The sequence below is a fragment of the Spermophilus citellus genome (assembly GCF_964194105.1).
Source record: "Spermophilus citellus genome assembly, chromosome: 1".
In the NCBI taxonomy this organism is placed as follows: Eukaryota; Metazoa; Chordata; class Mammalia; order Rodentia; family Sciuridae; genus Spermophilus; species Spermophilus citellus.
The window spans coordinates 209,520,595-209,548,549 of NC_138182.1; the positions used below are offsets into that span (position 1 = coordinate 209,520,595).

The following is a 27,955-nucleotide window of genomic DNA, read 5'->3' on the forward strand; positions in this document are numbered from 1 at the left end:
GGTTATAGTAAGTTTACTAAATTCAACAACTAATTTTTTTTACCTATTTTGGAACATAATTACAGGTTTTTGGTTGAAATTGAGGACTGCAGAGAACAACTGCAACAAGTTTTTGTTTCTTGTAAGGTTGAATAATATGAGGATTGACTCTGAAGTCACTATAGTAAACAGAGCTCAGTGACATGTCTTAAAATGGTGCGGATATTAGAATCAGCACAGATCACACAGTGACTTAAAAAAATCATCCAACCCAGGGGTCTGAAGAGAAAGAAGCTCACAAAGTAGTCCTTGGCCTAAAAGAAGAAGTCAGAACTATACTAATAGATGAGTACACAAACAATATGAAAAAGCAAGGGAACAAACCATCCCAAACGACACATTAATGCTTCAACAACAGACTTCAATGACACCACAGTGGAGGGAAAGTCAGAGAAAGACTTTAGAAAGTCCATAGTTAAACTATTCTAAGAGCTAAAAGAAGATGTAAGGAGTGAAATCAGAGAAAAAAGAGGAAGTGAAAGATCACGTCAATAAAAGATTGAGATTCTGAAAAAGAACAAAAAGGAAATCCTTGAAATGAAAGAATCAATATGCTATATTAAAAAATTAAAAACACATCCCCAATAAATGAGACCACTTTGAAGATAGATTTTCAGGCCTTGAAGACAAAGTACATAATCTTGAAAATAAAGCCAACCATAAATACGTTAAAAGACCATGAACAGAATATTCATGAAAACTTGAATAGCATTAAAAGGCCACATTTAAGATTTATGAAGGCTCTGAAATACAAACTAAAGGAATGCACATTCTTTTCAATGAAATAATATCAAAAAATTTCCAAATATTAAGAATGAGATGGAAATTAAAATATAAGAGGTATATAGAACTACAAATATACAAAAATCACAATAGATCCACTCTAAGACACATCATTAGAAAAACGTCTCACATACACAATGATAGAATTTTAAAAAGCTATAAGAGAAAAATAACTAGTCGTATTCAGAGATAAATCAATACAGACTTCAACTATTTCTCAACCCAGAACCTAAAAGCTAGGAAGGTTTGGAATAATATGAACCAAGCTCTAAAAGAAAATGGATGCCAACCAAGAATACTATGCCCAGAAAAATGAAGCTTCAGAATTCAAGAGGAAATAAAAACCTTCCATGATAAGCAAAAACTAAAGAAATTCATAACTAGAAAGTCTGCACTATGTAAAATATTAAATAAAATATTTCATGAAAAAGAAATGAAAACTAGCATAGGAAGGAATAATATTAAAATAGTCAATTAAAGGAAAATGAAATCAAATTTAAACATTAGGAAAAAAATCAAAATAGCAGGAAATAAAACTCACCTCTCAAATAATAACATTGAATGTAGATGGTCTAAACTCAATCAAAAGACATAGGTTGGCAAACTGGACTAAAAAACAAGACCCAAAATTATACTGTCTGCAAGAGATTCACCTCACAGGCAAAGATAGCCATAGACTGAAAGTGACAGGATGGGGAAAAAAATACCATACATATGGGATTCATATACAAGCAGGGCTTGCTATTCTCATATCAAATAAAGTAGACTTCTACCCAAGATTAATCAAAGAGACAAAGAAAATCACTTCACACTACTTAAGGGAATCATATATTAACAAGATATAAGGATGGTAAATATTTATGCCAAAACAATGGAGCATCTATATACATCAAACAAACCCCTCTCGATATTAAGAATCAAATAGGCTGGGCGTGGTGGCGCATGCATGTAATCCCAGCAGCTTGGGAGGCTGAGACAGGAGGATCACAAGTTCACAGCCAGCCTCAGAAAAAAGCAAGGTGCTAAGTAACTCAGTGAGACCCTGTCTCTAAATAAAATTCAAAATAGGGCTGGGGATGTGGCTCAGTGGTCAAGTGCCCCTGAGTTCAATCCCTGGTACAAAAAAAAAAAAAAAAGAATCAAATATATCACCAAACAATAACATTGGGTGACGTTAATACACCTCTCTTACCACCACTGGATAATTCGTCCAAACAAAAACTAAGTAAAGATTCTACACAACTAAATAATGTAATTAGTAATATGGACCTAACATACATCCATATAACACTTCACCCATTAATGACTGAATATATTATTTTCTTTGTAGCACATGGAACATTATCTAAAATAGATAATATTTTACGTAACAAAGCAAATCTTAGCAAATACAAAAAAATAATGAAAATACCCTGTATTCTATCAGATCATAATGGAATGAAATTAGAAAAGAATTATGGGACACAAAAAGAGAAACTAACATCTAGAGATTAAATAAAATACATTTGAATGATGAATGAATAGCAGAGAAAATCAAAGGAGAAATTTTTAAAAATTCTTAGATGTAAGTAAGAATAGTGATAAAACCTATCAAAGTCTGTGGGACAATATGAAGACAGTTCTAAGAGGAATGTTCATAGCATTGCTCTCATACCTTAAAAGAAGAGAAAGATACCAAGTAAATAATCTAACATTACATGTCAAGGCCCTAGAAAAAGAAGAACAAAATACCAAAATCAGTAGAGGACAGGAAATAATTAGAATCAAAAATCATTGAAATTGATATTAAAAAATCAAAGAAACAAAGAATTGGGTTTTTGAAAGAATAAACAAATCTGATAAACCCTTTGATAAACTACTAAAAGATGAGAAAAAACCTCAAATTATAAAAATCTGAGATGCAAAAGGAAATATTACCACAGACACTACTGAAATACAGAGGATTATCAGAAATTATTTTGAAAATGTATACTGCAGTAAGCTAGAAAATCTTGAAGATACTGACAAATTCCTAGAGATATATGTCCTACCCATTGAACTATGAGGATATAGAAAACTTAAACAGATCAATTTCAAGCAATGAAATTGAAGCAGTTATCAAAAACCTTCCATCAAAAGCAAAGCCTAGGACTGGATGGATTCTCAGCCAAGTTCTATAAGACCTTTAAAGAAGAACCAAGACCAATCCTCCTCAAATTATTACAATAGGTAGAAAAGGAAGAAACACTGCCAAACTCATTCTACTAAGTCAGTATCACCCTATCACCAAAACCAGACAAAGACACATCAAGGAAATAAAACTTCAGACAATATCCTTGATGAAACTAGATGCAAAAATTCATAATAAAATATTGGCAAATTACATACAAAAACACAGTGTTCTATGATCAAGTGGATTCAAGCCAGGAATGCAAGTTTGATTCAATATACAGATATCAATAAATGTTAATTCATCACATAAATAGATTTAAGGACAAGAATCACACAATTATCTCAACAGATGCAGAAAAAGCATTCAACAATTAATAGCACCCATTAATGTTTAAAACACTAGAAAAACCAGAGATAGAAGGAACTTATCTCAACATTGTAAAGGCTATCTATGACAAACCCAAGGACAACATTATTCTGAATGGAGAAAACTGAAAGCATTTCCTCTAAAAACAGGAACGAGACAAGATGTCCACTTTCACCATTCCTATTGCACCTAGTCCTTGAAACTTTAGCCAGAGCAAACAGAAAAGAGAAGGCAATTTAAGGGATACAAATAGGAAAAGAAGAATTCAAATTATCTCTCTTTGCTGACAACATGAATCTATATTTAGAAGACCCAAAAATCTCTACCAGAAAATTTCTAGAACTTATAAGTGAATTCAGTGAAGTAGCAGGATACAAGATCAACACCGATAAATCAATTATGTTTCTATACTTGAATGATGAATCTGCTGAAAAAGAAATTAGGAAAACCATCCATTCAAAATAGTCTCAAAAAAACAAACAAAACAACCACCACAAGGAAAAAAAAAAAACTTGAGAAATGAACAGACACTTCTCAGAAGAGAATATTCAATCAACAAATATATGAAAAAATGTTCATCACCTCTAGCAATTAGAGAAATGCAAATCAAAACTACTCTAAGATACCATCTCACTCCAGTCAGAATGGCAGCTATTATGAAGACAAACAACTTTAGTGTTGGGGAGGATGTGGGGAAAAAGGCATACTCATACATTGCTGGTAGGACTGCAAATTGGTACAGCCAATATGGAAAGCAGTATGTAGACTCCTTAGAAAACTTGGAATGGAACCACCATTTGACCCAGATATCCCTTTCCTCTGTCTACACCCAAAGGACCTAAAAACAGCATACTACAGCGACACAGCCACATCAATGTTTATAGCAGCACAATTCACAATAGCTAAACTGTGGAACCAACCTAAATGACCTTCAGTAGATGAATGGATTAAAAAATGTGGCATATATATACACAATGGAATATTACTCAGCAATAAAAGAGAATAAAATCATGGCATTTGCAGGTAAATGGATGGAGTTGGAGAAGATAATGCTAAGTGAAGTTAGCCAATCCCAAAAAAACAAATGGTGAATGTTTTCTCTGATATAAGGTGACTGACTCATAGCTGGGTATGGAGAGGGAGCACAGAAGGAATTGAAGAACTCTAGATAGGGCACAGGGGTGGGAGGGGAAGGGAGGGGGCAGGGGTTTAGCAATGATGGAGGAATGTGATGGACATCATTATCCAAAGTACACGTATGAAGACATATATAGGTGTGAACATACTTTATATACAGAGATATGAAAAATTGTGTTCTATATGTGTAATAAAAATTGTGGTGCATTCTGCTGTCATGTATTTAAAAAATAAAAGCAATTAAAAAAAATCAAGATTAAAAAAAAGAGCAATCAGTCTTTTACATTTGGCATGTAAAACACTGGATGCCTTTCAGTATGCTTCCTAGTTTCTGTTTTTTCTTAAGTGACTTGAAATAAATGATCATATTTATAATGAAAAAAAAAAACCACCACAAACAACAACAACAACTTGAGAATCAGTCTAACATAAAGTATAGGACATCTAGGATGAGAACTATAGAACACTAAAGAGAGAAACTGAACAAGACCTTACAAGATGGAAAGATTGCCCATGTTCTTGGACAGGCAGAATTAATACTGTTGAAATGGACATAGTACCAAAATCACTAAACAGATTCAATGTAATCCCCATCAAAATTTCAATGATGTTCTTTACAGAACTAGAAAAAGCAGTTATGAAATTCATTTGGGAAAAATAAGAGACCCAGAACAGTTAAAGCAATCCTTAGCAAGAAAAGTGAAGCAGGAAGCATCAAAATATTGGACCTCAAATTATACTACAGCATATTAGCGTCTTGTGGATGTACATGAATATGTGATTCCTTCTAGTATGTTCATATATGTACATAGGAGAAACAGATCAGATTAGTTCCACTGGGATTACAGGAACCAAAACAGCAGGTACTGGCACCAAAAAAGGTATGAAAGACCAATGGAATACAAGACACAGAGACAAACTCACATAAATACAGTTATTTCAGACAAAAACATGTTAAAGAAAACAGCCTTTTTAACAAATGGTGCTGGGAAAATTGGAAATCCATATATAATTGAATGGAATTAAACCCCTATCTCTCTACCCTGCCCAAAACTCAGCTCAAAGTGGATCAAAAACCTAGTTATTATACCAGAAACCCTGCACCTAATAGAAGAAATCTACTCCAACATGTCAGTTCAGGAATTGACTAAAGCCAAGACTCCTAAAGCTTGAGAAGATCAAAATTAGTAAGTGCGATGGCACCAAAAAGCTTCCAAGCAAAGGAAACAATTAAGAGAGTGAAGTGAGAACTTACAGGATGGGAAAAAACTCTTTGTCACTGTCAGTTCCTCAGGGCATTAATATCCGGGATATACAAAAAACTTAACACCAAAACAAAACAAAACAAAACAAACCAATAATGAGGCAAAGGAATTAAACAGACATTTCTCAAAAGAAGAAATACAAATGGTCAACAAATATTTGAAAAAATGGTCAACATCTCTATCAATTAGAGAAATACAAATTAAAACTACACTGAGATTTTTATCTCACTCATGTAGGAATGGCAATTATCAATAATACAAGTAACAATAATGTTGGTAAGGATGTGGGGGAAAAGGTACACTCACACATGGATAGTGGAATAGCAGATTAGTGCAACCACTCTGGAAAGCATTTTTCCCCCCTCAAAAACTAGGAATGGAACCACCATTTGACCCAGCTATCCCACTATTCAGTATATATCTAAAGATTAAAATCAGCATACTACAATGATGTAGACACATCAACATTTACAGCTGTACAATTCACAACAGCCAAGCTATGAAGCCAACCTTCAACAGATGAATGGATATAACAAATTTGGTATATATACACAATTTAGTATTACTAAGCCATAAAGAAGAATGACATTATGGTATTTGCTGGCAAATGATTGGATCTGGAGACTATCAAACTGAGTGAAATAAGCCAATTTCCAAAAACCAAAGGTCGAATATTTTCTCTGATAGGTGAAAGCTAATTCAAAATAAGGGGTTAAAAAACAGTAGAGCATACAAAGGGGAATGAAGGGAAGGGAGGAATGACAGGATAGGGAAAAACACAGTGGAATTAATCTGATTTGTTTCTCCTGTGTACATATATGAACATACCAGAGGGAATCACATATTCATGTACATCCACAAGACACTAATAATAAAAAAACTATAACAGTAGAAAGATCAGTAGAATAAAAGGGAACAGAAGGAGAAGAGAAAGGAAAGGAAAAGTATTAGCAACTGAATTAGAATAAACTATTTTTCATGCTTTTAAAATCATGTCAAAATGAGTCCTAATGTTATATATAACTAAAAGAAATAAAAAATAAATTAATTAAAATAAAATAAACCATAAAACTCAAAGCCTCTTCAATGAAAGAAATGCTTTAAAGTTATAAGGATTTGGTCTGGTTAGTAAAAAATTATATCATATACACAGTAGAGTTTAGTCTCCTGAAAACTTAATCATCCATGAAAAATACTTTCATCGATAGGTAAACTATAGGCAGCTTCTTCAATAGGGAACTTTTTACTATAATAATTACACATTTTTTAAAAATGTAAAAAAAAAGTTTACATGGGTCTCATTAATATAGCTCTTGTCAATGTTAAAACTACAAATATATTGTTCCAAGAAATAATTCTTTAATCTTATTCAGAACACATACAATAGAGCCATATGTGAACTTCAAATATAATGTCTACAACTAGGGGAAAATGCTGCTTTCATTAATTCTAGAGAATTAAATAAATAAATCCTTTAGCAATTTTCCTTTAGAAAATGATGGACCTTTCAGAAATACTAGGTAAATGAAATGCAATATCTGTGAATATCATCTTGGTACTTAATAACTGCTTTGGTAGTTCTCAAAAGTAGGGCTTTAAGCATAGATTATACTTTTCCTACTATTTATATCTCATTTATGTATTTATGAATTTGGGAAACTATTTTTTATCAGGATATATAAAGAAATGTTGCTAATGAAAGGAAGTTGGAGTTGTTTTTAAAACCTAAAATCATGCTTGTCTAGTTATTCTAAAACATGAAGTATCGAAAGCTATAGTTGTTGGGGATAGTGGCACACTCCTGTGATGCCAGTGACTTAGGGAACTGAAGCAGGAGAATTGCAAGTTTGAGGCCAGCCTGGGCAACTTGGTGAGAACCTATCTCAAAATAAAAAAAAGGGCTGGCAATGTTGCTAAGAGGTAGAGTCCTCCTAGGTTCAATCCCCAGTACCACAAACAAAACAAAACAAAACAAAACCTGTTAAATAATCAAAATATAAAGAAACCAATAAAAAATAAATTTGCTATAAGACTATAACCAAAAGTTGTATTTAAATGTTGTTCTTTAACAATTAGTTTCCTTACAATTGTTACATAGAAATATAAGAAAAAAAACCCTGTTTTTCTTTTCCAAACAAGTCAATAACAACTCTTTTACAACTGAATGTTTATTATTAACAAAGTGACATTTTAACATATTTTGGTTTGATGTGCAAATTATTAAACTATTAGAACTTACTGAAGCCAGCATATAAAACAAAGCTTTCATCTTGAGACACAACATTTTTATGACGGAATAGAAATGATAGAAATAATATCTGTGTATTTAACAGCAAGATCCCATAGATGGTAACATAAAAGGGGGACCAACTATATAACAGTAGAAATCAGGAAAGCCTTTTTAAAGCATTTTGTTTCCTTAGAAAATCATGAAATAGGAAACTGAAACTACTCACGCACAAGTGAAAAAAACAGGATGTCCTGATTTGGGCATTTTGTAGCTATAGATGTGTTTAAAACAAACCAGAATATGGGACATTTTCCCAAAAGTTCACCATGGGGGAAAAGGAGGGTTATGTTTAGCTCACTTTCTCAGAATAGTGAATCCTGGTGATGACACAAAATAACTATATTTTCAAAGAATAAATTCTAGTGGCCCAAATCTAATAGCATTCTATGATAAAAGTATCTACTTAAAACAACATAGTGAACAATACATGTAGTAATGCTTTCCAATAACATTGTATAATGAACTGATGACCTACATCACAAATTTAATCCACACAGCAACGTGGGAAAACTGTTATCTGAATATAGGAAAAGACACAGCCATGTACAGATATATGAACAGATTAATTTATATTAATAAAATTAGTGATTTGATAGTTCTTTCTGATCCTTGCAGGATTATCAGAACAATAAACAGCTTGACATGCCAATGAACTCCAAGAGAACACCATAAAATTTTCCAGAACCTTAGCAATAACCCAGTCAGTTAAAAATCCTAAAAAGTAGGTTTAAGTTTTATATAGGTGATATGTTCTGAGATATGGAGGATAGACAACTAATGTCTGGGAATCTTTTAATATAAGAAAGAAAGCAGATATACTATAAATATACCAGTGATATTTCTAGGAAAATCACAAATCTTTCTAGTACTTATTGGGAGGCAGGGTCCTTGAAGCAACCAAGCATACAATAAGGCCCTATCTTTATAGAAAAAGGGGAGGGAACATTTATCTTATACATTTAAATGATTTTATCTGTAGTCAAAAAATTTTTTAATTATATACTACATGCCTAGTGATGAGTGTTTTAAAACTCTGTACAATAATTTTTAAATTTACTTACCTTAAACCATATATCATTGACAACCAAGGAGTGAATTATTGTGAACAGTGCTGGCATTTAGGCATAGCAAGCAACTGTTTCTGTGGCATGGACTTTCCCAAAATATCTCCCACATGGGCCTATCCCTGATGCCTGAAATTCCTTTGCAGTTAGAGCCAGTCAGAATTGCAAATAAACTTATAGCACAGCAAGCATCATAATTGCAAAGCTTTTATTACACACTATTGTTTTAGGTCCTTTGAATTCTACACAATATAACATTTATCTGGGACATGTTTGAAGAAGGTGATGTAGAATATACTGAAAAGGGAATTCAGAGAAAAGTAGAGGCAACACTAAAGATAAGAACACAAAGGTTTGGCTAGGATGAAAGAGTAGAATAAACTGTTGTGTGAAAAAGGAAAGTGCTGCAGAACAGAGAAGCAGCAATGTTTAAAGAGGTCTTTATAGAAAAAAAGAACATTATTTGTAAAAATAAGGGTGTACCATGTGTGTGGGTGTGTGTGTGTGTGTGTTTTGAAAATAGCCAGGTACAATGACACATGCCGATAATCCCACAGGCTGAGGTAGGTGTATCCCAAGTTCAAAGCCAGTCTCAGCAACTTATCAAGGCCCTAACTTGGTGAGACCCTGTCTAAAAATAAATAAAATGGGTAGGGATGTAATTCATTGGTTACGTGCCCTGAGTTCAACCCCTGGTACCAAAAAAGAAAAAAGAATAAAGAAAATAAAGCTATCTGATAAGTATTATAAATAAGAGACTTATTTTTTAAAAGTTAATTCACATATTTCTTAATTTACTTAAATTTGCTGATTTTGTCTTTTAATTGTAAAGAACACACCAGCGGACACACACCTGTAATCCCAGTGGCTTGGGATGCTGAGATAGGAGGATCAAAGCCAGCCTCAGCGACAGGGAGGCACTAAACAACTCAGTCAGACCCTATCTCTAAATAAAATACAAAATAGGGCTCAGTGGTTGAGCGCCCTGGAGATCAATTTCAGGTAACCACACTCCCCCCGAAAAAAAATTAATTTTAATTCACTCAGGCTTATTACAGAAAAATTAAAACAATCTCCAATTCCTTTACCTTGTAATACCACTATTAACATTTTCCCAGGATTGACTTTCACATTTCATGTGTGTGTGTGAAAAAAAAATACACATATAAAAAAATTTAGATATGTAGTTCTACATTGTACTTTTATGTAAATTTTTATCATGATCATTTCCCATGCCACTTAATATTCTTCATGGTTTTAAAGTCATGTCTCTCAATTTCATTATTTTAGAATGTAAGCTATTTTGATTTAAAATCTACTTCTATAGCAAATTAAAGAAAATTCCTTGAAATTTCCGTCTTCTGAAAAACATACCAAGTGTTAAATGCAATCAATAATATTGCTGTGAAAGATTTTCATGATTTCCTTTACGAATAATATTTAGCTGGAAAAATAAACAAAGATGAGCTAAAACTGCAAAGATCAAAATATTACATCTCTGTTTTAACCAATACTGCAAAAGAGGGACATGTTACAGTACTCAAACTGTGAGTAAAATACTTCTACGCTGAACACTATGGTTTCAAGGAGAGTTAAAGAATTCTGGTCCCTCTTGGCCTAGGAGCCAAACTAGGCCCTTTGTTTAATTTCTTTCAGGGGGACTTTGGAATTGGTTTAAAAGATGTCTACCTCCTGCCCATCCTTCAAGGATATGATCTAAATATATTAATTATATGACAGCCAGTGATGAAACCTGGAGAGATGTTCTTACCTCAATGGCATTATTTGAGAAAGAGCAGTCATTAGTCCCTTTGATGGTAAATTTAGTAGTACAGGAAGGAAATAGAGAATTAGCAACAAAGTAACTGTGGTGAGGAAGAAATGAGAGGCTGAGATAACAGAACCATTCGATCTATCTAATAGTGTATAGTGTATATGGTACAGGCTGGACTGGCAATGCTACTTTAGAGAAAAAGGCTTCATAATGAAGCAGGTTGAAAAAGGAACACGGAGGGCTGGGGATATAGCTCAGTCAGTAGAGTGCTTACCTTGCATGCACAAAGCCTTGGGTTCAATCCCCAGCACCACCAAAAAAAAAAAGAAAAGAAAAAGGAACACGGTTCAGGGCAAAAAAATGGATGGACAGTAAATACTGTTCACCAAATCTGCTTAGGCGTCCTAGAAACTTTGTATTACTTAGGAGGAGGAGTATAATCCTAAAGCTGAACAAGCAGAATTTTAAAAAAATTATTTATTTATTTTAGCAAGGATCGAACCCAGAGGCACTTTAACCACTGAGCCCTATCCCCAGCCCTCTTCTGTTTTTCATTTTGAGACAGGGTCTCCCTAAATTACTGAGGTTGGCTTTGAATTTGCAGTCTTCCTGCCTCTGCCTACCAAGCCACTGGGATTACAGTCATGTGCCACTGCACTCTAATTTTTACAGAGGACCTACTGTGGTCTAAGCACTTCATCTGTTAATTCATTTCCTTCTTCTCAGCATAAGTGCTATTTATCCTTGTCAAACAGATGAGGACACTGAGAAGTATTACTAATTAAGAATCTAAGGAGCTGGGTTCTTTCCTACCCTGGACAAGGCCCTGGGTACAATCCTCAGCAACACACACACACACACACACACACACACACACACACACTACTAGTAAATCCATAAACCAATATTCAAAGAAAAACCTGTTTCTGCAAAAATGATATGACTTTTTTACAAAACCATTCTGACTCAAATTTCAGAATTTAGTCTGATATTCTTTACTGCATTATAATTTTAAAAGCAATCCATTTTTCATAGCATGAAAGAAAGGCATGCTGCATAAAAGGAATCCACTACAAGGCTGGGAAGACATTTAGATCAGCAAAATTGAAAACATATAAACATATTTATAAATTATTTTCTGGAAAATAATACCAATGCCTAAAATTTCACCATATTTCTATGAAAGAAATCTGATACTTTTTCTTATTGGAAACAAAGTTTTTATAACTTTCTTTTCAAAATGAATTTGGGATCAATTAATCAAGGGATATTCAAATGGGTCTACTTCCTTATCAAAAATAACAACAGTATATCTTTAATTTCAAATTTTGTCAGAAAGTAAAAACTACATGTATTTAAAAGTTTCAGAGATATTTAATTTTAAGCAGTAATATTTCCTTATGTCAAAAAGTACCTACAACATTTTACAGCATTTATTTTCTACTAGTATATCCAAAGAGTCAAGAAACAGGTAATGTTCTACTTTAGTTATATTTTAAGACAGAGGATTCTCCAGTGTCTTTAGATTTTATTATTTAGAACTTACACTGAATTGTTATTTTATTTACAGACTTTTAAATCATGAAAAAAGACTATCTTAGAATAATATAATCAAGATTTATATAACATTAAAAATATTGTCTAATTGATACCACTATACTTTTGGTTTTGTAAATATCAGTGTTTTAGGACATCGCTGGAAATTGTGGATATCTAGAAGAAAATCTTTTAAAAGAGTTCTGAAGTTTGTGAAAAGTAACCACATTGCTCACTCTTTCAAAGACTTTCAAATTATTTATCCTTTCTGTTTTAGGAAAGCAAGAAATGTTAAATCACTTAATTGAACTTCACAGGCATTAGAGAATATGGACATAGAAAAGGGATGTAATAGAGGCTTATTTGCATTTTTGGAGGCCATCTTTACAATAAATGTATTAAAACATTCAAGGATTTCAACACTGTAGCTGATTATGAATACACTGAATTAGTGTAGAATAATCAAATGCCCTCTCTCATGTAAGTCCATCTCAAAATACTAGTTTATGTACTGAAGACCTGTAATATAGAGGTTTTGGCAAACTCCTTGCACATCAACATATTTCTAGGAACTGAGGCATAAGTGAGTAACACAAACCAAAAAGTCCACAAGGGGCAATGTCTGTCATACATATACTATAAATCCAGTTTAAATGTCATTTCCAATGTTTCAACGGAAAATTTTTGTTTGTTTGCAGAGGATAGTCAATATTTGTCAAAAAGAAATTGAGGCCTTAAAAATCAAGCCCCATCTACCTTCTGGTTCAAATACTGATATCAATTTTGTCAGTATTTAATCAGAGGCTTTAGAAGTGGAAGAAATCTCCAGACATTCACTTAGTCTTGTTCCCAGCCTTCAGTCAGCTGAGAGGTAATTCCCAGGAACAGGGATCCTCCCTTTAGGGCAAGGTGTATTTATGTTTGTTTAAAGGCCTTACAGCAGCTGCAGAGATAAGCTCTTTGCCATGTGTTTAAAAAATCAACAAGGAAAAAAAGAATGACACTATTTTCCTTGTCACAGGAAGGTAGGCCTAGAGGATCCCTACTACATTTACTGACGCTAAGTTATGGAAAGCAGCCAAGAATCTGGGATCAGGGTGAGGCGTCCCAGTTGGTTCTATGGAAACCAGAGATGAGGGCGGCCTAGCGCCTTCACGGCGGGGGAACCAGACGCGGAGCTGCGCAAGCGGGAGGCGAGGGAAGCACTCAATCCTGCACTGCAGAGAGGCGCTTCGCGAGGAGCTCGGGCGGAGCAGGGCCAGGTCTGCAGCTGCAGGCTACCAACGCGGGCGCTGAGCGCAGCTAGTCGGGAGAGTGGGACGGAATCGCGACTGTGGAAAGCGCGAGAGCCAGGCGCTGCCACTGCTCAACCCAGTCCCTTCCCAGCTGGGGGCAGCAGAAACTTCGGAGGCACAGATTGGGACAAAACGTCCCCAAAGAGGCAGGGTAAACTGAGTCTTCCGAGGTGAGGCCCTTTACCTTCCCGGCCGGAGTGTCTGGGCTGCTTTTCTCGGTTGGCGGCGGCAGCAGCGGCGTCGATTACCGCTGCAGCATTCGCTGCTTCACTAATCCGGGCTCTGGGAAATAATTTCCCGCCGCGCGCTTGGCAGCCCCGGAAGAGGTTGTACCATTTCCGGGTGGTTGTTAGTGACGCTCTGGAGCGGTCGCCAGGGTGGTCTGAGGTAGTGCAGGGCTTGACTGTGGCCAGCTCGGGTTAGTTTCCGGCTTGGTACGTGCGAGAGGTGGGAGACTGGTAAGTGATTTTTGTGGGTTGTCTCTTGGACCTGTTTTTTTCCGACCAACTGGGGCTCAGTCAGCATCTCGGCCCGATCGAAAAGTGAGTGGGCGAGGGATAAAATTGGAGTCCCGTCCATCTCCGGGGCTCTTAACCATTCTTGAGCCTGGAAAAGGCCCTGGGATCCCTGCTTACCATCTTCTTCACTTGCAGAATCTGTGTTCAACTTCGAGGCCATGGACACTGTGTATCGCGACCCGGCTTAGTGCCGAGTCCTTACTTTCTCCATTGGCAGGGTTTGATCACTCTCTGAGATGCCAAGCCTGGGAAGGAGGCTGTAGATTGAAGAGGACCTATTAGGTGTGGTTTGGAAGGTCATTTCTAAACTAGAATTATTTGAACATTTCCGCTGAAGTTTGATTAGGTGAGGAGAATGGTCTTTGTTTTCATGGCTGCTGTGAACTAATGAGATAGGACAACAAGCTTGTAATTTCATGTGTGGGCTTTGGATGGACGTTTTACCTTCTGTAAACTAGTGATCGGGAAGTAGATGTACTTTTAGAAAGGAATGTGCTCTAGGCTTTTTCAATAATTTAGAACTCAGGGATGAACATCTAAAGTAGCCAAAATAGTTGTAAAGAGAAATTGCTTCTGACAAAGGGATAATGTGAGGAAAAGAGCTCATTTATGTAAGGATTTGAAAGATCTGGTGTAGTGAACCTTGGCAACTTCTCTTTTTGTGAGTAATGCAGTTTGTCCAGGTAAGTAGTTCTCAACACTTTGTATTTCAGTAATCACCTTTCCCCCCCATTAATGGCAGCACTCCCCCACTATCCAAAAAAAAAAAAAAAAAACCCATTCCATACTCCAGAATTCTAGGGAGTACTCTACCATATAGAAAAACACAGTATGTTCTATTGGAAATCACATATGCCTTATTCCCTTTTGAGAGTAATGCATCCATATATAAGACAGCACATTGATCTTTTCTAACTTTCTAGTGGGTTAATAATTCAACCAATTTTTAAAATCTTCCCATTTACCCAAATATTGCCATTTATTTAATCATATGGTTTTTATCTCTCCTGTGGAATGAACTGTAAATTGTTGCATTGTGTGTTTTTCTCTCATAACATAAACCTAACAGAATCTTTTTTTTTTTTTACTCTCAGGCAAAATTGGATAAATAGTATATCAGATTTAGAAGTCAGTGTATAGCACAAGTTGAAGATAAAGGGATTTAAGGAGTTCATTCATTAACCTAGGTAATTTCCATATTTGAATAATGTGATTTCTATATTGATTATTGGCCCATTTTATCAACCTAAGTCAATCAAATGCCTACATTGTACATAAGCATAATACGTAGAACAAAAGCAAAAGATCTAGAGACCAATAGCATATTGGCAACTCTGAGTCAAAAATGTCAGTTGCTTCTGAGGGCAGCTTTTCACACACATATCTGTATACAGTTATATATTTGTGTGTGTGTGTGCATATGTAGAAAGAATGAATAAGTTCAAATAAAATCAAACTTTCTAATACTTTGTAAATAATTATTGTTTAGTGATTATTAGCAAAACTTTTCTATTTTAGCTAAAAATTCTCAGAAACATGGTCATTACTACACATGTTAAGGAAGTATGCCTAATTAAACCTGCCCATTACAATATCCTATTTTATGTAGAGAACTAAAAATTTGAGGATTTGAAATTTGCTAAAATCTTGTAGAAATGACCAATGTTAGAAATGACAACTTAATTCTACAGAATAGTTTGTTTCACAGAAAGACACAACCATGTATGTACAAATAACATAAAATACTGATGTGCATTTGAGTACATTCCAGTGATTTAACCATGTGAAAGGTATATGCTTTTACATATACAATAGGAAGATCTCAGAGATATTTTGCTTTCTATCAAATTTGAGTCTTTAGGAAGGTTGAGATTGTCTCCATTGTTCATCATATCGTACATACCATCTAGCACATTTATTATGTGATTCCTTTTAAAAATGTTACTTATCTACCAAAAAGTGTTTGTATATGTATTGTTTAAAAGAAATTACCATGTAAATCAATGAATGCTTATTTATTGTTACCTTGACCCTACAATGCTGTGTCCACTCCACATTCATTCATAAAAAGAAATATTGAGTGCTTACTTTCTGCTCTGCAGTATAAGGTTTATTTCTCATAGCCCTATTGGGTAAGTATTACTATCCCTTTATAGCTGAAAAAAGTGAGACAAAGATAAGCTTTATAAATCATACTAGTTTATACACAGTCATTAAATGCCAGAGCTGTGATTTGAACCAATGTGTCTAACTCCAGAGGTCATAATTTTAACCACTTTGCTATACTTCCTCTAACTGGGTTTAATCCTGGCTCAGTACAAACTGTATGCTAAAGGAAATTTATTCCTCTGGGAATCATACTTCTCATCTATAATGTAGGAATTTGATTAGATAATCTGTATTGTCCCTTCCACTTCTAAAATTCTCTAACTTTAGTTGATTCCCAAGTATTACCTGAATAGGCCAATTCTAGCGTACTAGAGAAACTGTCTTCAGTGAAATTTACATGTATTTTTGTCTTCCCCTTTGGTTGACAAAGTCATGTTTGCATAGTGGAAAGAACAAGACCAGAATTGTAAAAATTCTCAGCCATTCTTTTTAAACAACTTCTGATACTAATAACTTACAGAACCTTTGTGAGTTTTCACATGTAAAATGGATCCACAGGATTGTTTTGAGATTTAAGTGAGTTGATATATATATTGATATATATATATGTATGTATATATATGTCCTCAAACACACAGCCCAACATACAGTTGCCATTAAATAAATCTAGATTTTTTTGTCCCTAAGTTTGTGAAGATAAAAGATTGGTGGATATAAATATGCTTTATAAATTAGACAAGGTAAAGAATCTTTTTACTTATCATCTACTAGGAGAGATAAATAGTTGTTATGTGAGGGACAATTTATAAACATCATTGAACACAAAACAAGATGAAATGCAGAGAAAAGAAATTTTGCTTCCAGGAGTACAGATGAGGAAAAATGGCTAATGATAAAGCTAAGGGTAAAAAAAAAAAAAAAATGCCAAGTTTAGGACAAGCTATAGATAGCAGTGTGGTCATATGAAAGATGTTAGGCTTTTCACAATAAGTAGTGATATATGTGTATAACCAGGATGGAGTGGAGGAGGGTGGAGTTGGCATTTTTTCATGATACCCATTTGTCTCAGAAATATTAAAGAATAAAAACAAATGGCATTTGTATTCTTACTTAACTCTCACAGCAAAAAGATAGATTAAGAGAATATCAAACTACTGTCCTATTTTAAGAAATCTTAAGTAGCTGGATGGCAAGTTCTCATGCCAAAGTTGTCTGATAGAGGAATTCCATGTGGTCACAGTACTGAATGTAATGTTAACTGTTAATAAAAAATAATGAACTGTGGTCACATTCCATGATTTAAAAATGTGTTTGCATTATTACTCTTGTATTTTACTGCCTGTGCCCAGCCCCTCCCACCTTTTAAGAAAAATACCATTCCCCTTTTATTGTTTTAAATAAGTAATTATAGAGATCCATCAACACAATAAGTGCTTTTCAAATGGCAGTTTATGCATTAGCAATTAGGTGACTAGTAGCCTGCATTTTTGTTTCAGATACATGGATTCTCAGGATTTCAATGTATTTGTTACTGGGAATTACAGTAGAATTTGAAAGCAAGTAATTGAGATTAACTTCTTTATTTTACACAGGAGATGAAAAAGACCAAATAGGTGATTTAACTCATCCAGGTAACTCTGGACACATGTGACTTGAGCCAGCTGCTTGTCTTATGAGTCTAAATTTAGGACTTCCCAGAAATGGCTTCTTGTTTATTCAGGGCATTCCAGTTTGTTAATGTGATAGAACTTTTATGTCACTTTGATTAGTTGCTAAATTTTCTAGGTAGAGCTCTTCTCTGATTCTGGCTTTTGGGTGCCAAAGAGTTCATACATGTATGCTGAAGTTGTTTCTAGCAGTTAGCAACCAGGCTACTTCATCTGAATTTACTATTTTCCCTCCAAGGGGCATAGCTAATTCAACAGTTTAAATCTGGAGATTACCTAATTTAAACTGAGGAGTGGTAGGAGCTCTTTTTGAGGAGCATTATCCTGATGACATCTTTATTTTTAGTAAAAAAGTTGGATAGTGTTTTGTGCTTCATTGGATCATGGCATTTCTTTATGTATTTTCCTTGCTTTTTAAAACTTCAGTTCACCAAGTATCTTTCACCTTTAAAATGAAGCATTGTAAAAAGGACTCAACACATGTAGCTACCTAGTAAATAGAGAAAGTGCAAGCCAAGAAATGAAGGCAGCCTCTAAAGATAGAAAATGCAAGGAGAGGACAGATTTTGTAGTTGCCAAAAAGCAATACAACCCTGTCACACACTCAGTTTTCATTTTATGACACTCATTTCAGACTTTTCACCTGGGCAACTGTAAGATAGTAAGTTTGTGTGGTTTTATACTGTATGGTTTGGATATGAGATGTCCTTCCAGAGCTCCCGTGGAGTATTCATTCAGAGGTGAAATGATTGCATTGTGAGAGATGTAACCTAATCAGTCCACCCTAGTGTCAATGGACTGACTGGGTGGTATCTGTAGGTAGGTGTGGCTGGAAGAGGTAAATCACTGAGGGGCATGCCTTGGAAGGTTTGTTCTTCACTGTGGCCCTTTTCCCACCCCTCTGCTTCTTGAACTTGCTGCTTTCCTCCACTGGGCCCTTTCTCCATGTTGTGCTGCCTCCCCTGGGCCCAGAACAATGGAGTTGGTCATCTTATGACTGAGAACTCTGAAACCATAAGTCCCAAGTAAACTCTCCTCCTCTAAATTGTTTTTGTTGGTGTTTTGGCCACAGTGATGAAAAAGCTAACAAAAAAATGTTACCTAGAAGTGGGGTTGGTGCTGATTAATCTTATCATGTGGTTCAGAAGCTTTTGGAAATGGTTTGCAGCAGGAATTTGAAAAATATTAGAAAAGCCTTAGAATGTTGCAAGCAGAGCTTAATGGTCAATTCTGGTGGAAGTTCAAAAGAGCAAATGCTGGTAGGAGTGCAGACTATGTTCATGAGGTTTCAGAGGGAAATGAGACTTTATTGGGAATTGGAGTAGAGGCTAACTTATATTATATCCTGGTAAAGAACTTTTCTACCCTTTTTAAATTTTTTTTTTTAGTTGTCAATGGACCTTAAATATTTATTTATTTACATGCAGTTCTGAGACTGAATTTGAAGGCAGAGGAAATTTCAAGGCAGCACAGCATTTACTTAGGGTCGTAGATATTGCTGGCAGCATTTACTGTGAAAATCAGGAGCAGAAAGCAGAGCTAAAGGATTTCAAAATTTTTCAATTTTTTTGTCCAGAAAAGTGCATATACAGCTGGGATCAAAGACAGAGTACTTATTGAAGAGATTACAGATCCTAAAGTGATGTTACCCAGAAACAATAGAAAAAATACTTTGAGGGCATCTCAAGCCCATATCTACTGCAGACTCAAGGGTTTAGGAGGAAAAATTTCTTTGAGAAGGAATCATGGGGGTGCCCTGATTATGAAGAGGGACCTAGGACTTTGTTTCACCATGCACTACCCAGGCACTCAGAGGCTGGTACAGCCATGACACCAGGGTGCCCAGGTCCTCTGCAAACTGGTGGCAAACCTTGGTGTTCATGTTGTCCTGGTTCTACAGGAATGCAAGATGCTGAAGTTAGGGGTCATGGAGGCTTCCACCCAGGATTCAGAGGCAGGCCTTGGAGGCTAGGCAATGTGTAGCAAGGTTGGAATCCCTGCAGGCTGTCCATGAGAGGACCATGCTTGAAGCTGTAATAGTAAAGCCAAAGCTGGAATAGAGGCCTCAGGAATCAAGAGATGACAGTAACGTGGACTGTACCAAGAAAAGCAGCTGGCTATGAAGAGAGTCAGGCTAAAAGAGAGCTCATGTAAGCTGTAAGCAAGGACCCAGGGCCAGGGCTTCCCAAACTCTTTGGAGAGAACATCTTACAGCCAAGTATTCTAGATGATGTACTAAGAGTTACCTCCAAAGTTACCAGATCCCTTTGCCTAGATGAGCTTCAGTCTTGCTTTGGCCCTATCCTTCTTGCTACTTTGGAATGGGAATGTTTACTCTGTGCCATTGTATATTGGATACATGTAACTTGCTTTTGATTTTTATAAGGCTCATAGCAAAGAGTTTGACTGGCATCTCAGATAAGACTTTGGAGTTGGATTTTTAGATATTACTAAAACTGTTAAGACTATGGGACTCTTGGAAATGAATTAGATGCATGTTTCATTGTGAGATAGACATGAACTTTTGGGGACCAGGGGAAGAATGTGATGGTTTGGATATGAGATGTCTCTCCAAAGCTCTTGTGTTTCTACAGGAATATTTGTAGTTGAAAGAATTGAATAGTGAGAGTTATAACCTAATCAGTCCATCCTACTATATGGTAACTGTAGGCAGATGTAGTGTGGCTGGAGATGGTGGGTCAACAGGGGCATGCTCTAGATGGGTGGTTCTTTCTGTAGCCTTGTCCACTCCCTTTCTCTCTGCTTCCTCAGTGCCATGAAGACAGCAACTTCCCTCCATATTATCCTTCACCCATAATGTGCTATTTCACCTTGGATCCAGAGCAGTGGAGTCTACTGTCTGCAGACTGAGACCTCTGAAACCTCCTCTAAGTTGTTCTTGTTGAGTATTTTGGTCACAGCAATGAAAACCTAACTAAAACGTATACCAAGAAATGTGTGGTTATTTATCATAACAAATAGAAAACTAAAACTTCTAATATGTTGGGGGATTCATTGATTTGTCCTAAGGCATCCTGGCTTTTGCACTATGTGCAACTCCCAACCTAGCAAAACTAACGTATAATGTCTTATTATTATAAAAATAGTTTTAACCTTGCAGATCACCTGAAAGAATATCGGGCCTCTCTAGATGACATTTCGGAGTCTCAATTTAACTTTTTATTTGTATTTCCTCTGTGCCAGCCCCTAGCCTAGGAACTGGGATGTCAAAGTAAAGAAGGTGCAGTTCTGTTTTAAAATATGTAGTCTAGCAGTAGAGAGAGAGAGAAATTATTGATGAAAGGCAGCACAGAATGACAGTTGCCCAACTGAGTTATATTCAGGCTGTGGTAGTAACAATCAGTACACATTGGAGAAGGAAAGAGGCTTAATCCTTACCTTCATGTGCTTTCAGTAGTAGAAGAGATCATAAAAATAATTATAAAATGGAAAGTAAAAGTAGGAAATAACCCCATTGACACCAACTGGTATGAGGACTTCTTTTTCACCATATCCTTCCCAGCACTTGTTGTTGTATATATTTTGATTTTAGTCATTTTAGTTAGTTGTGGAATAGCAATAATTCCCAACTTAACCTGTAGATTTCATGTGATTCCTAGATCCATATCAAAAACAAGATAAAACTCATATAGATTTTTTTATCTTTCTGTGGTGATGTGGATCACTCAGGGCCTTATACGAGCTAATCATGTGGTCTTCATTTGCAGTTCTCTAATAATCAGTGATGCTAAGTATCATTTCATATACTTATTGGCCATGTATATATCTTTGGAGAAATATCTATTCAAATCCTTTTGTCATTATTAAATTGATGATTTGTTTTTATTTTTGAGTTGTAATAGTTATTTACATATCTTGGGATACATGATTTGCAAATATTTTCTCACATTTTATAGCATATCTTTTCACTTTCTTTTTGTCCTCTGAAACACAAAATATTTTTTTCTCTAGTACTAGAAATTGAACCCAGGGGTGCTCTACCACAGAAATATATCCTCAGCCCTTTTTTATTTTTCATTTTGAGACAGTCTTGCTAATTGCCCAGTCTTAAACACCTGAGTAACTGGAATGGTAGGCCTGTAGCACCAAAAAGTTTAATTTTTTTTTTAAAGAGAGTGAGAGAGGAGAGAGAGAGAGAGAGAATTTTTAATATTTATTTTTAGTTCTCGGCGGACACAACATCTTTGTTTGTATGTGGTGCTGAGGATCGAACCCGGGCCGCACACATGCCAGACGAGCGCGCTACCGCTTGAGCCACATCCCCAGCCCCAAAAAGTTTAATTTTAATAAGGTTTAATTTATCTACTTTTTTTTTTTGTTAACTCTGCTTTTGGTGTTATATCTAAGAAAACTTTACCGAATCCAAGATCAAAAAGATTTACACCTATAATTTCTTCTAAGAATTTTATGTATTTTAGTGCCTATATCTAAGTCTTTGATCAATTTTGAGTTACATATGTCTTGTGAGGAAAGAGTCCAACTTCAATCTTTTGCATGTTGATATTCAGTTCTCTTTTTTAGTTTATTTTGAGAATTCTTCAGTATTTTCTATATAAAGATCATTTTGTCTACAAATAATAATTGTATTTATTGCTTCACATCCTGAATACCTTCTTTTACTTACTTTTGTTGGCTAACTGTCTTGGCTAGAACTTCCAGTGCAATGTTGTATAAAAGTGGTTAAAACCCAGCAATTTTATCTTGTTTTTTGATCTTAAGAGACAAAAGAGACAAAACTTTCAGTCTTTCAACATAATTTTTATAGCTTTGGGTTTTTGGAGATGCCCTTTATTGGATTGAGGAAGTTCTCTTTTATTCCTACTTTGTTGAATGCTTTTATCATGAAATTTTGTTGAGTGTTTTTACCATGAAAGAGTGTTGGACATTAACATTTTTTTCTGCATGAATTTATATCTTGAATTTTTGTCCTTTAATATGTTAATAAGGTGTTTAAACTTGTTACTTTCCTAGGGTAAATCTCAATTGGTCATGGTGTATAATTCTGTTTATGTGTTGCTGTTTTCAGTTTACTATTATTTTGTTGAATATTTTTACCACTATAAAGGATATTGGTCTATAGTCATCTACTTTTTGTCACCAGTGTAATTAATACTAGATTCAGAGAATTAGTTGAGAAGGAAATACTTCTCTTGTTTCTTGTTTTCTAGAAGAATTTTTGAAAAAAGTTTTAATTCACCAGTAGAGCCATTTTGCCCTAGCATTCTCTTTGTGAAAAAATTTTTATATTTTTTATTCAATCTGTTTACTTGTGATATGTCTTAGTCTCTCCTATGGTAAGAATGGCACAGACCAAAGTTATTAGCAGAAATTTATTAACTTACAGTTCCAGAGCCTGAGAAGTTAAAGATCAAAATGCTAGCATGTCACCAAATTTATTCCTCGATGGAAGAGCAAAGAGAGCAAAAGGAATCGAAACTCATGTTTTAATAAGGAAACCACTCCTACAATTAGAACATTAATGCATTCACACTTATTAAAAGTCCTACCTCCCCAAACTTCTTAATTAGGGATCCAGTGTCCAACACATGAACTTTGAGGAACTGTATTCAAACCCCAAAAAGTCTTTTTATTTTTCTAATTATCTTGAATTAAATTCAGTAGTTTTATTTTTCTACAAATTTGTCTCTTTGTCTAGGTTGTATACTTTGATGATATATAATTATCTGTCGTATCCCCTTAGAATCTGTTTTAATCCATTAATCCCTTGCCAGTCTAGCTAAATTTCTGTCAATTTTCTTGATCTTTTCAAAGAATCAACTTAGATTTCATTGATTTTTTTCTCTATTGTTTTTCTATTCTTTTATTTTCAACCCAATCTTCATTGTTTCCGTCCTTCTCCCTGCTTTCAGTTTGTCTTGTTCTTCTTTTTCTAAGCTCTTAAAATAGAAGATTAGGTTATTGATCTCAGATATTTTTTTTAAGATAAGCATTGTATATTGTCAGACTAAATTTTAAAAAGAAAAATCCAATCATGTGTTGCCTATAAAAGATACATCTTGCTGGGCACAGTGGTGCATGCTCAGAATCCCAGTGCCCCTGGAGGCTGAGGCAGGAGGATCACAAGTCCAAAGCCAGCCTCAGCAACGTAGCTAGACCTTATCTCAAAAAATAAAAAGGACTGGGGATGTGGCTTAGTGCTTAAGCACCCCTGGGTCAATCCCTGGGAAGAAGAAGAAGAGGAAGAAGGAGGAGGAGGAGGAAAGAAGGGGATGAAGAGGGGGAGGAGACAAAAAGATAGGTGATAAGGAAAAGAATCAAAAAATGAATTTCTTTCAAACAGCAATCATAATTAAACTGGAGTTGCTGTGGGCTAGGGTTGTGACTCAGTAGAAGAGCACTCACCTAGCACCACTGGGTTCGATCCTCACCACCACATAAAAATAAAATAAAGGTATTGTGTCCACCTACAACTACAAAGTATATATTAAAAAAAGAAAATGGAGTTGCTGTATTAATATTAGACAAAATAAGCTTTAATAAATAGTATTTGAGGGGTATTTCATAATGATACAAATGTCAATACATCAAGCTTATTTTACTGAGAGCACAGTATTAAAAACTACAATTGTTGAAGTGTCTATAGCATAGTATTAAAAACTACAATTGTTGAATTGTCTATTTCTTTTTCCAATTCTCTCATTTTTTTTTTAATTTTAACATTTATTTATTTATTTATTTTTAGTTTTCGGCAGACATAACATCTTTGTTTGTACGTGGTGCTGAGGATTGAACCCGGGCCGCATGCATGCCAGGCCAGCGCGCTACCATTTGAGCCACACCCCAGCCCAATTCTCTCATTTTTGATCCACTGATTTTTAATGCTGTTGTTAGGTATATATATAATTACATCTTCCTCATGTACTCACCCTTTTATCATTTAAAACATCCTTTTTTCTCTAATACTACTTCTTGAATCTCATTTTGTCTAATATTAATATAGCAATCCAGCTTTATTATGATTATTGTTTGCAATACAATATTCTTCCATTCTTTTATTTATACCCTATCTTGTGTCTTTGAATCTAAGTTGTATGTTATATAAACAACACATGGTTGGATCTTTCCTTTCTTTTTGGTCTGGCAGTCTTTGCCTATTGATTGAGGTATTCACACCATATATATTTAATGTACTTATTGCTATTGTGTGAAGTTTACATTTTTCATTTCAATTTAGTTTCATATTATTCCTATCCTTTTGTCCTTTCTTGACTGCTTCTTTTGTATTAAATATACTTAGTATACACATATTCTAATTTCTGTGTTAACCTTTTTAAAAGTTTATTTAGTGTTTCTCTTGAGAATACAATCTACATCTTAATTTACCACAAACAGCTTCATATGAATCAACTTTAATAAAATGTAGAAAATTTGCTGTAATATAGTTCCCTTCCCTTTTTCCTATTTCTGTCATATATATTAAATTTGTATATGTTATAAACCAAACAATTAATTGATGGGCTCTTTGTCATCTATATGTGTGTTACATGTATACAGAATTGAATGAGAGTAAATGAGAAATAAGTTTTATAGAATCTTAATTAATCCACATAATTACCAGTTCTGGAGCTCTTTATTTTTTTATTGTATAATTGAGTTACAATTGGTGTCATTTTCTTCAGTATCTCTTTAAAGGTAATTCTGAATCTTTATTTTAATTCTTTTTAAAGGCAATGGCTTTATTTTACTCCCAGTTTTAGGTTGATTATTTGATATGTATTTTTTTTTAGAATTTCTCATTCCACTATTTTCTGGTGTCCATTATTGCCTCTGAAAAGTTAGCTATTAATCATGTTGATATTTATATTTTTATTGTGCTTTGTTCATTTGGAAGGTAATTTCCCTAAATTAAATTTTTGAAATTTGTCTCCCTTATGATGTATGACTATTGATGTCTCTGTGTTTAAAAAACAATTTTTTTTTTTTTTTTGATGGAGGAAAGGAGGAGAGTTATGCTTGGGATTGACCACAGAGCCTTTTCAATACTTGCTTTTAGTTTTACATATGGTTTTCTAGGTTATACACAATGTCTGTGTGGTTTAATGGTATGCCTGTGGTTGGACAGTAGTTGTGCTTAAATACTTCAAGTCAGTAATTCATTCTTTGCTCATGGATCTCTGTATTGATAAGAGAAAGACATTTCAGGGCTGGGGATGTGGCTCAAGCGGTAATGTGCTCGCCTGGCATGTGCGGTCGCTGGGTTTGATCCTCAGCACCACATAAAAATAAAATAAAGATGTTGTGTCCACCGAAAACTAAAAATAAATATTAAAAATTCTTTCTTTCTCTCTCTCTCTCTTTCTCTTAAAAAAAAAGAGAAAGACATTTCAGATTTCAAGTGCAGACTGTATTCAGGTGTTACTGAGCTTTTACTTTCTACTATGCCCTTTTCATCTCTGTGCATGTAATTATTCAGCCTTAGGGTTGGCCCAGAATACAAGGTCATCCTTGTTTATCTCTGGTCCTCATTGCCTATGTTCTAAGTCTCAACCAAGAATATACTTCTCTCAATTAGGATCATTCATGTTTGCCCTCTCCCAAGATCATTTATTCCACTGACCACTGCAAGGTTTGGGCATCATGCATTAAGTGTGCCCCCTTTGACCATTTCAAATAAGCTCTTCTCTGAATTAGAATAACCTGTGCTCTGAGTAGGTTGTGGTTGGTGGTGACAAGAGTAGCCCCAGGCCAGCATATAACAAAGTCTGGCTGTTTTTACCTAACAAACAATTAGCAGTTTTTCAAATTAAATTTTTTAAAAATTTTTATACTCATATGTTCAAATTCTGAAGTGAAATGCTTTGTCCTTTTTTTTTTTTTTTTTTTTTTTTGCCTATCTCTATAGTTTATTTTTGGGGAGAGTTTGTGGATATACTCAACCATGGCAGGAAGTCCTACCTCTGTTCTTGTTTTACACATGAAATTTTTTCTTGTCTTGAATGAATGCCATATTAATTGGTTTGTTATATTTTCTTTGGGGTAAGTTTTTGTTTTATCTTTGTCTCGAATGTGTACAATTTTTAATCCAAATGTTGAATGATCCTTGGTTTTGTATTCATATTAGAAAAGAGAAAAGCTATGTAGAAATTGTATTTGGATGGCACTGGTTTTACTGATAAAATTTGCTGTGGAGTAAATAGCATTCTAAAGTAAGTGAAAGGCCAGAATGGGACCAACTTTTTTGGGGGGACATCCATATTCATACTACCTTTCCTATTTTTCTAGACAGTCAATTTATTTCTTTGAATATATCATTTCTCTCATTTATTTATTTACTTTACCCACAGTTAAAAATTTAACAATAGAAAAGGAAAAAACAAAAAAAAGTAGTTACTTGTATAAAAGGTGGGGAAGGGAAGTTCAGTGTTTCTTGGACAAACCTTCAACTGATTTTGATTTTTAGTATTCACACATCTCACAGATACCAAAGCACAAAGCACTCCTTTAACTGCAGCTCCTTCAGCATACATTCTTGTGAGCTTTTCTGTCTCTTTCTTCTAGGACTATTCTTACATCTGTCTTACCCTATATAATTTGTACTGATGACTCTCTTCTTTGTTGAAAATGTACAACTCCCTTCCTTCAACACACCTCTTTTTTTTTTTTAAATCTATTTAAAGAGATATATCAGGAACAAAAGAAAAAATATGCTGTTTGACCTTTCTACTTGCTGTGGTTTCAATATAGGTTGTTCCTATCAAAACTTCACATTAAGGCTTGGTCCCAAGGTCAGCAGTATTGGAAGCTTAGTGAGAGGGGTATGGGTCATGGAAGAAGGGCCTTGTGAATTAATTAATGCTTCTTTGTCCTTCTGCCATGAGGTATTCACCAGAGGCTGAGCAGATACTAGTACTCTTGAAATCCCCTCCCCCACTTCAGAACTGTGAGACAAAAATCTCTTTTCTTTATAAATTATCCTGT

At 34.9% G+C, this 27,955-nt stretch overlaps 2 protein-coding genes across 14 annotated transcripts in view; one reads left to right on the forward strand and one right to left on the reverse strand.

Annotated features, from left to right (window-relative positions):
• The window catches only part of SLF1 (SMC5-SMC6 complex localization factor 1), a 73,737-nt gene extending 59,718 nt beyond the window's left edge, over positions 1-14,019 (reverse strand). For both annotated transcript variants that reach the window (XM_081297980.1, XM_081297979.1), the window contains exon 1: positions 13,886-14,019. The gene's annotated coding sequence lies outside the window, so the exon portion shown is untranslated. The remainder of the gene's footprint in view (positions 1-13,885) is intronic.
• Positions 13,554-27,955, forward strand: part of KIAA0825 — a 387,377-nt gene continuing 372,975 nt past the window's right edge. For 7 of the 12 annotated variants that reach the window (XR_014022505.1, XM_081298007.1, XM_081298005.1 and 4 more), the window contains exon 1: positions 14,040-14,159. The gene's annotated coding sequence lies outside the window, so the exon portion shown is untranslated. Of the gene's footprint in view, positions 13,872-14,039; positions 14,160-20,767; positions 20,897-27,955 lie in introns of those variants that run through there. The other 5 variants (XM_081298004.1, XM_081298009.1, XM_081298011.1 and 2 more) reach the window with 4 other exon arrangements.